General features: G+C 39.7%; 1 long non-coding RNA gene across 1 annotated transcript; it reads right to left on the reverse strand.

The window, feature by feature from the left end:
- Window positions 1–3,429: 3,429 nt before the first annotated feature.
- Window positions 3,430–7,899, reverse strand: LOC102075905 (uncharacterized). Its single transcript, XR_266668.4, has 4 exons — window positions 7,678–7,899; window positions 7,115–7,215; window positions 4,158–4,346; window positions 3,430–3,822 (listed from the first exon to the last, which is right to left on the reverse strand). It is a non-coding gene; the product is annotated as an uncharacterized LOC102075905 (long non-coding RNA).
- Between the last annotated feature and the right edge of the window lie 2,867 nt (window positions 7,900–10,766).

Below are 10,766 nucleotides of genomic sequence, written 5' to 3' on the forward strand. Positions count from 1 at the left end.
GAGGATGTGAGGAAAAAACCTAAAAAAAACCTTGTAGTAATATACCATTATAAAACCAGGTATCGGGTTCTCTGCTATTAAGAAAACACATCCAGGTTTCTAAAACCAAGGAGAAGTGCAAAACATGACAAAATATATATAACAGATGTATAAAAGTCATATCATGATTCACCAGTAAAGTAAATACACTCATAGAAGACAAGTTTCCATCACAACAACATCCACCAACAAGTTAGAGTATAATGTTTCTTTTTTTGTTGTTTTTTACAACAAAGTGACTGACTCTAAAGTCAAAGAATTACTTTTTTTGCATACACACGTTGAATTTCTGACAACTTGTTGCTGATATCAGACTGCACAAAAAACTTTTTTCCCCTCCAGTACTACAATAATACATTTTTAATAATGAACAGGTTTTTGAAGGTACTGTACAGAAAGCCTGTATGTCAGTGTCAGTATCTGACAAATCAAATGCTGCTGTTCAGTCCACTGCATGTCATGACTGATGCATAAACATTTAGCTTATCCTTTTTTAAAAAAAAATTCCCTTATATGCTGCTACCTCTGCGTGGGGACTTTGGATTTGGGACCTGGCACATTTTAGCTGATCAGAAAAGAGTGAAGTTTTAGTAAGCAGTACATTTTTGTTTTGAGAGCAGTATATAGTCACACATACACTTCCACACTGTTTGACACAACTTAGATATTGAGATGTAAATAACTGCGTCAAGCATCTTTACTTGCTTATATGAAGCTGAGCATTGTGATCTAGGGGCCTTTGTTTACTTGTTGTAAACAGTGTTAACAGATTATGAACAGTGAGTTTTTAGGAAATTCAAACTCCTATTGTCTGTGCTGAGCTACACTAAACTAGCCCTGGTCTTATTTGTGTAGATGAAACTGACACAAACAGCTGAAACATCCGAGGGTTTGACTTCTGCAACTGTTGTCATTTCAAAACGTCATCTGTAAGTTGCACCTCAGAGTTGTGCTTGTTTACTGTCCGTTTGTGTATGTGTTTTCCTAGGCAGAACCTACGTCCTTATGCGCAGTACCGTAAGGAGCCAACAGCACATGGCTCGACATGGATGGCGCAATGCGTGGATCGAACACTGACTGGTTGAGAAAAGGTCCTGAACAGGGTGTGGGGGGTGGGGGTGGGGGGGGGGGAGCTCAGGAGATCTCACCATAAATGTGATAAAACATAAAAAAAAAAATGAGAAGCAAAGATGGCCACTGCAGTGATGTGACACTCGATTTCACTTCAGCTCTTTGTGTGTTATAACTTTGTAGAGGACTCCCAGCAGCACAAACAAGAGTGGCGCACAGAGTGGCTGTTTGTGTCACTACCCCCTGGTGACTATAAACAGTTACAACATGTAGACAACTGTCTGCAAAGTGAGTGGGACTACAGCAGAACCATGCTTGAGCCACTAGTAACACACATACCTATGGACACACACTCAGGACAGTGATGAGTCTGTTTAGCTAGGAGGTAGGTTGGGGGAGTATCTGCAGGTTGTGGTGGTGGCGGGGAGGGGAGTAACTTTAGCTGTTAATGATGGAGAAGTCTATGGGGGAGGAGTGTGCATGTTTGTGTGTGTGTCTGTGTGTGTGTGGTGTTGGGGGACGGGGGTGTACAAATGACTTGGAGAGAGAGAGAGGGAAGGTAAGATGATCCAGGTTGGACTCACCCTTAAAAGCAACAGCACCTATTGTCCCTACAGGCTGGGTGCACATTTGTGTGTGTGTGTGTGTGTGTGTGTGTGTGTGTGTGTGTGTGTGTGCGCGCGCGCGTGTGTTGACAGGATGGCAGGTCGTTATGAATCATCTCCTTCTCCCTCCCTCCTCTGCCCCCGAGGGCGACATTAGCTTTAGAGAGAGCTGTCATGTTCAAGAGAGGAGCGCTTGTTTTGTTGTACCCAAAGAAAGGAAACACTGCGAAAACATACACATGTACTTAGAGCTGCAAAGTATGTAAACAATCCAGCCGGGGCTGACAGGTAAGGGAGGGTGCGCTTGGTTTGTGTTATGGAAGGAGAAAAGGGGAAACCACATTACACACACACACACATACACACACGGGTAATTTGGAATGTGGAAATATGTCAATAGACTCTGAGAAGTGAAGGGAGCCCTTATTTTATTGTGACCACGGAAAGAACAACACACACAAGTACTTAGCAAGGTGAAATATGTAAATACACTAAGTGTAACCCGAGTTTGTGTAACTATAGAGCGAACAGGTTGTCGTCTGGCTTCCCTGGAATTTCCTCACTGCTTTCACAGAAATGGAGAAACATATCACACTTTGAATAAAACATGAAAACTGCTGACAAAGCTGCTGTCTGTTGCAGAAGAGTCGGTCACTTTGTATGACTACCTTTCAAGTCCCAGACATGTCTTCATGGGTTATAGATAGTGGGGTGAAGATAGTGTGGATACGTACACTGTCCAGAGGATGATACCTAAAAAGTTTGCTCACCCAGATTCACCATAAATAAGTTGAAGATCATAAACTGTCATTTTAAAATAAAACAGTATGAAAGCAAGATTCAGCTTTACTTTAGAGAGATAGCTAGCCAAAGCCAAAGTCATTAATCAAATACTAGACAAATTAATCAATAAAAATTATAATGCTTTTAAGAAGCCTAAAAAGATTTCCCTCACAAAATTTTCATAGATCGATTTTTGTCACTCATTGCAACTCAAAGGATGATGTTTTAGCAGTTGTGGTAGAAATACCCTGACTATGTATTTAGATTACATACCCTTATATAAAGTTATTCTCTCATTTTCTGAAGTGTGCCCTGGTGTGTGAAAACCAGCTGTTCATTAGCCAAAATCAAAATCTGTATCTAACAAATGCAGCTCTTTAGATTAATAATATTTAAATATATGGAATTAAAAACCTGTAATTGCTGTTTTTTACAATTACTAAAAAAATCTTCCAGCTTCAATATTATTACATTATGAATGAAAAATACTGTGCAGCTCTATTTAGTGTCCTACATTTTTATGCATTCAAGGACTAATTCGTGATTCAGTTAAACCCTTTAAGCACAACATTAGTCATTAAGCATTAAATCAGCTGCTGCAGAAAAAGGGTTAAAGCACCACTGGCACTCATACACAATGATTAATTTTAAAACAATATATGCATTATATGTGATAATAATTATGGCTGCATTCATGTTGCAGCAGCTAATTTACGTGCTGCTGGGTAGATTGTGATTCTATAATGAGTTCTGTTAAATCTGAATATGGACAATATAGTTGTGGTACTGGTGAAATGTGTTGGACTAGATAATGGAAATATGCTACTGTGTAGGTTGTATCTATGCTCTGTTTTCTCCAGAATCTGAGGTTTGCTTGTTTTATTGCACTCAAAGGCAACAAAACTCATCTGAAAACACTGACTCCTGAGGGGAGGGCTTGTTTTGCTTTTGTTTACTGCAGAGAAAATACTTGTGCTGTACTTAGGCCAGCAAAGTATGAAAATACACACAATACCCAAACAAACGGGGACAAAGAGTGCTTGTGTTTGTTGTCCTGAGAAATAGGAAAAACACAGTATAAACAAAACCAAACAGAGAGAAAGCTGACAGTGTGTAATCACACACACAGACAAACACAGTGCGGTATGTTACGTTCCGAAGTCGAAGAACAATGGCACTGATTAATTTCTCAGATTTCATGAGTGCGTGTTGCAGTGTTGGAGGAGTGACAAAAAATAGAAACCGACACAGCAGTGTCAGCCAGGGAAATAAACACACCCTTACTGTGAGGCGGCAGGGGTCAGAGGTCAACTGTCGCAGGAGTCTGGAGAAAAAGAAAGAATGGCGAAGGAACAGGAAAAAAATGCAAAGATGTAAAGAGGAAATGAAAAAGATCAAAGTCATAATTACCACGATATTAGACCTTTAACTTGCTCGTATTATAAATGTCACAAAGAGAGAAAAAAAGAATACAGTTTATCTTAAAAAATGTAAACGACTTTGATAGACTGATAAAAAGGAGCTGGTAGGCTAAAGCTTGATTTAGACTTCTGTCCAAAATGTACATGCTAACTTAGTAGAAACTCATTTTATCCCTTCACATTAGCCTTCCACACCACTGAAGGTGTTGTGGTATGCGCTGACCCAATGTGTAGTTACATTTCTTAGGAGGTCAACGTCAGGTTTAGGTAGACGGTTGTGGTGTAGGGTTAAAATGGAGTTCCGGTTATGGTGCATCTGATGCAGAAGAATAATTGACGTGTTAGAGCTCCATCGGATTTCAGATCTTCTTTTGAACTAAAGGGTCTCAGCTGGGGGTCCTGTCCTTTCCTTCTCCTCTCACCACATCTGAAATACAGGGAGTGCAGAATTATTAGGCAAGTTGTTCAATAATAAAATTATTCCTCAAAAATACAACAACCATGTTCTCAGTGAACCCAAAAAACTCATTAATATCAAAGCTGAATGTTTTTGGAAGTAGTTTTTAGTTTGTTTTTAGTTTTAGCTATTTTAGGGGGATATCTGTGTGTGCAGGTGACTATTACTGTGCATAATTATTAGGCAACTTAACAAAAAACAAATATATACCCATTTCAATTATTTATTTTTACCAGTGAAACCAATATAACATCTCCACATTCACAAATATACATTTCTGACATTCAAAAACAAAACAAAAACAAATCAGTGACCAATATAGCCACCTTTCTTTGCAAGGACACTCAAAAGCCTGCCATCCATGGATTCTGTCAGTGTTTTGATCTGTTCACCATCAACATTGCGTGCAGCAGCAACCACAGCCTCCCAGACACTGTTCAGAGAGGTGTACTGTTTTCCCTCCTTGTAAATCTCACATTTGATGATGGACCACAGGTTCTCAATGGGTTCAGATCAGGTGAACAAGGAGGCCATGTCATTAGTTTTTCTTCTTTTATACCCTTTCTTGCCAGCCACGCTGTGGAGTACTTGGACGCGTGTGATGGAGCATTGTCCTGCATGAAAATCATGTTTTTCTTGAAGGATGCAGAATTCTTCCTGTACCACTGCTTGAAGAAGGTGTCTTCCAGAAACTGGCAGTAGGACTGGGAGTTGAGCTTGACTCCATCCTCAACCCGAAAAGGCCCCACAAGCTCATCTTTGATTATACCAGCCCAAACCAGTACTCCACCTCCACCTTGCTGGCGTCTGAGTCGGACTGGAGCTCTCTGCCCTTTACCAATCCAGCCACGGGCCCATCCATCTGGCCCATCAAGACTCACTCTCATTTCATCAGTCCATAAAACCTTAGAAAAATCAGTCTTGAGATATTTCTTGGCCCAGTCTTGACGTTTCAGCTTGTGTGTCTTGTTCAGTGGTGGTCGTCTTTCAGCCTTTCTTACCTTGGCCATGTCTCTGAGTATTGCACACCTTGTGCTTTTGGGCACTCCAGTGATGTTGCAGCTCTGAAATATGGCCAAACTGGTGGCAAGTGGCATCTTGGCAGCTGCACGCTTGACTTTTCTCAGTTCATGGGCAGCTATTTTGCGCCTTGGTTTTTCCACACGCTTCTTGCGACCCTGTTGACTATTTTGAATGAAACGCTTGATTGTTCGATGATCACGCTTCAGAAGCTTTGCAATTTTAAGACTGCTGCATCCCTCTGCAAGATATCTCACTATTTTTGACTTTTCTGAGCCTGTCAAGTCCTTCTTTTGACCCATTTTGCCAAAGGAAAGGAAGTTGCCTAATAATTATGCACACCTGATATAGGGTGTTGATGTCATTAGACCACACCCCTTCTCATTACAGAGATGCACATCACCTAATATGCTTAATTGGTAGTAGGCTTTTGAGCCTATACAGCTTGGAGTAAGACTACATGCATGAAGAGGATGATGTGGACAAAATACTCATTTGCCTAATAATTCTGCACTCCCTGTATGACTACGATCAGAGGATTTTTTTGTCATATTCAAATTATTGTTGTAACAGTTTATTATTTTAGTTATTTTGAAAATCAGCTGTTGTTCCGGGATACATCATTGAACTACTGGAGGTGGGTTCCATATTGCACATAGTAAGTAAGTAAAGTTTATTTTTAGGACACTTTTCACAAGCAATGAGCCACAAAGTGCTCTGCAACAAAGAAAATAAACATGTAGAAATATTCACATTGAAATGAAAATTAAAAACACAGATGCGAACTATTAACAAAAGAATCTCAACAGAGGGTTTTATTAAAGAGAAACGTTTTCAGCTTCTTTGTGAAGAACTCCACAGAGATGGCACAGTGACAGACTGTTCCAGAGTCTTGGAACATACTGAGGGTCTGCTCTCCCGAGTCTTTTCAGTATCATACATGAAAGAGGTTATAAATTCTGATCTTGAGAATAAAAACTGCAAGGATCAGTGCGTTTAACCAGAGGTTAAATAAAATGTGTGACCTTGATCCATAAGGCCTCTGCAAATAAGTATTGCAATTTTAAAGTGACAGAGCAACGCAATAACAAAACATACAAAATGACAGCCACAAACAACTGCAAAGCAGCCATGAAAAGACACAAAACCAATAGAAAGATACACAAAACGCAGTCTTTGAGAAACTTTTTGGCCAAAATTTTTTGGCAGTTTGCTTACAAATGACCAAACCAATTACTCAGTTTATAGCTGCAACCTCATTGTTATGGTTTCATGCAGCACTTTGTGTAAATGTTTACAACACATCTAGTAAACATCTGCATCTGTGAGGACCCTTACTTGCAGAAGCATTACTGACAATCCCACAAAAAACTAAACCGTCACATGGTTCTCACAAGGACACACACACACACAGACACACACAGACGGTTGTGTTGCGGTCTGTCTTTCTGCCAACTATGTGTGTAGTCTTTGTATGAGGGCATACCTGTCTAAAACTGATGAAGACTTTGCTACACACTGTGTTTCTCTCTCTCTCTCTCCCTGTGTGTGTGCGCGTGTGTGTTGATGTGTGACAGGCCCTTGTTCCAGGTGAGTTGCTTTCCCAACGAATCGAAATAGAGGAAGTTTCTCCTCAAGAATGAGAGCTTTGTTTGTTCATGTGTGCAAGGGAGTGTGTTTCCGTGAACAGATACGTGTTGACTGTCTGCCGCCCTCACCTCTGAAACATTATCATCCTGCTGCGTTCAGGCGTCTTCACACTGTAGGATTTTATGGCTTCTGCTGCATCTTATCAGAGCTTGAATCACGCTCAGATCTCCTGTTTTACCAAATGGAGCTTGAAACAGTTTTCACATCATACCACTGTCAGCAAAATTAAAAAACACTTTTAAATGTAAAGTTTTTGCTTTATGTAAAGGTTTTGTTTTCATAGTTTAAACAACTACTCCAGTAAGAGGGCAAAATAAAGATGCTTTCACTTTGTGCAAATGTGCATTTACAAAAAATGTTTCTGAGAATGATCTGACTTTTAAAGTTTTCACAGAACAGAATCCCTACATGGCCTTTACTTCTCACTTTTATCAAATGTCTCATTTTCACATTAGGCCTGACTTTTCCAAAAAATATGCCTTCGTTCTATAGAAAGTCCTGACTTTTTGAAAGTGACTTGGTGTTGGATCTCACTGCGGTATCGTATCACTTCCTGATATGACACACAGTGGTGTTTTCTATAGTTGAATCTGTTTAATTACAAACATTTTAGATAAGGACACTCTCTTACCTTCATAGTATTCACTCATTTTGTCTTCGCTAGCTTGTAGCTTTGTAGCTTTGTAGCTTTTAGCTAAGTCTCTAGCAATATGACTTCTTCATTTGTTTCTCCTGCACTTTTCAGCTCAGTGTGTCAAATGTTTAGCTATTTCTCGACCTTTTTTAGTAAAAAGAATACTTAATACTTAATAAATCTAGCCTGTTTATGGCTCTGGCCCCTGTAGTTGGTGTATTCTAAGGTAGCTTAGCGACCGTTAGCTTAGACTGCCCCAAGCATCCAGCAAAATTCTTCTCAGTTGGGTGACTGAGAAGAAAAACGTCAGTTTTAAACAGAAGCCCCAGGTAGGCCTACTAACCACCAACCTATTGTTATAGGGTCTTTACAATATGAAGTGCCTTGAGGTGATTGTTGTTGTTATTTTGGCGCTATATAAATAAAATTCAATTTAATTGAATATTAGATTTAAAATAGAACAATTCTGACATCATGAGAATATCTTCAGAGAACTTTTTCTAGTACTAGTTTAGAGTCATGACTGCTTTGTACTTTATAACACAAAGTTGGACAGAGAAGATATAAATGATGATGTCATGCGATTTTGCTGATGATTTTGTGGAGCAGGCCTCAGTTTAGGTTATGGCTACCTCTGCAATGAGGCACAGCACATCTTCATACTGCAGCTGTTTGACATTGTTTGACCTCTGCTGAAGTGATGTTTCTCTGTTGGTAATGACAGTGAGCTGCTGTCCATCAACAAAACAAACGGTCCTCCTGAAAGCAAACCAAACAGATACCTTCCCTCCTCCTCCTCTGTTTTGCTCTGATTACAGACCAGACATGCCCTCCCTCTGCTGCCGATGAAAACAACTCTTTGACACAAACTGACGGCGCAAATTCAGCAAGCAAATCAAACAAACCTTCAACACAAAAGAAGCCTTTTATCTCACTGCCAGCCAAGAGCAGCAGAGGAAAAAGATGAGAAGGGCAGCAGGAAAATTATCCCTAAGGTTTCTGGGATGGAGTTGCCGGTTTGAGGGAATAAAGTCTTAATTCTGCACTAAAGATAGGTCATCTTAAAGTGATGCTGTATCCTAATTTTTAAACCTTTGTACTGAAGTGAAGGTCTCACAACTGTAAAAACCTTTTCAATATATAATATGTAGGTTGTGAGGAGAGCCTAAATGTTCGTAACTGGTGGAGAACATCATTAGGATGTTTTCACTGCATTCAAATTGAGTATATTGGGGGGTTTTGTGTTTGTGAGGGGAATAAAAAATCTACTCCCCTCACATTCTAATACAATTGCATTCAAGGTTATAATGTTCCAAGTGAGATCTAGGAAAAAAATAAAGAATTTGTCATGTCATTTCTAAAATTTAGTCTTATGTTAGGACCAATAAGTCCTTAATTTAAGTGGAAAAGTCAACAGTTTGCCAGTGAAATTCAAAAATGGCTCAAGTCTAGGAATATAGTGTTTCATATTAGGAACAAAGTCACAAATCAAAACCAAGCTGGATTACACTCCCAAATGCTATTGCTGGATTGAGAAAAGCAAACCTTTTTATAGTACTGTACACACACACGATACTGATTCCTACATTTGTTTTTCATCTGAGGCCTTTAAGGTCAAAAAAGAAGTTCGGCTGACCAAGAATTGACAAAGAAAGGTGCTCATAGCTCACCAGCATCGACCCCATTAATTTACCTGCCTCACCCCCCTTCAGAGCACACTCATAAACCTTCAGTGAATGCTGGCTGGCTCCCAGAGAGGTGAGAGAAACGCTATTAGCACCCTGGGCGTAATTACAGTGACTCGGGTGACATATTACACCGACTGGAAAGAAAGAGTGTGTGTGTGTGTGTGTGTGTGTGTGTGTGTGTATGTTGGCTGTCATGTTTGTGTGGGCTGAAGTCTTTTCACAGGGGAGAAAAGTTAGACAACAAAGGAGATGGAGGGTAAATTTGAGGGAGGAGAAGAAATGAGCCGACATGTGGACTTTCTGAAGACCTAAACCTGATCCATCCTGGCAGGTGTGTCTGTGTGTGTGCGTAGGTGTGTGTGTGTGTGTGAATGTGGAAGAATGGAATTTGCAAGATGAGCATGGGCTTGTAGGTGTGCACAAGTGTCAGCTGCAGGTGAGTTTCTATGGTAATCCTTCTTGGCAGACAGCTATTATATGTAGTATAATGGTGGTAAAATAGTATGTGGCCACAAACAAATGAATGAATGGCCTCATTTTCAAAAAAAAGGATTGTTAGCAGCAAGCGTGCCACTAAACTTGAATAAAAATTTGGAAGTTAAATTAGAACTTTATACTTATTCCCAACTCCATATTTCTATTCTTAAATTCCAGTAGAGAAGCTTTGCATAACGCACCAATGAAATTCATTCAAGTCATATTCACTTACCTTATATTGGACCTCAGTGTAGCCTGTCAGTTCAACCTTCTCTGAAATAATTCAATTCATTTCAATTTTATTTATACAGCATCAAATCACAACAACAGTCGCCTCAAGGAGCTTTATAGTGTAAGACAGACCCTACAATAATACATACAGAGAAAAACCCAACAATCATATGACCCCCTATGAGCAAGCACTTTGGCGATAGTGGAAAGCAAAACTTCCTTTTAACAGGAAGAAGCCTTGGGCAGAACCAGGCTCAGGAAGCAAGCTTCCTGAGCCTAAGTTCCCTTCTGCTATAAGCTAACTTTCTTCTGACTGGCTAACCATGTGAACCAAAGAGTTGAACAGCAGGTAGATGGCAGTCAGGACATCCACTCTACTGAGCAGGATAACTTGACTTTTACAGTTTGTGGCCTACACTAGCCATGTTTAATATAGCAGTTTCCACTGTAATAGGATATATATGACAGAAAATAAGGCACAACATAAAAAGGTCCAGCTTAAGATGTATATTTTTTCATTCAAAACTGAGAAGAATAAAAACAAGTTTTGTATAGAAAACAAAACTACAGGTGGCACTTGTGTTAGCTTAAATGCCAGTAACCCAGTTACATCAGCATCCAAGTCTTACTTATAAAATGGAAAGTCTTCAATATGTGAGGAAACAAAAGTGCTGACAAGAGAACAATTCA

The sequence above is a fragment of the Oreochromis niloticus genome, linkage group LG19, assembly GCF_001858045.2.
Source record: "Oreochromis niloticus isolate F11D_XX linkage group LG19, O_niloticus_UMD_NMBU, whole genome shotgun sequence".
In the NCBI taxonomy this organism is placed as follows: Eukaryota; Metazoa; Chordata; class Actinopteri; order Cichliformes; family Cichlidae; genus Oreochromis; species Oreochromis niloticus.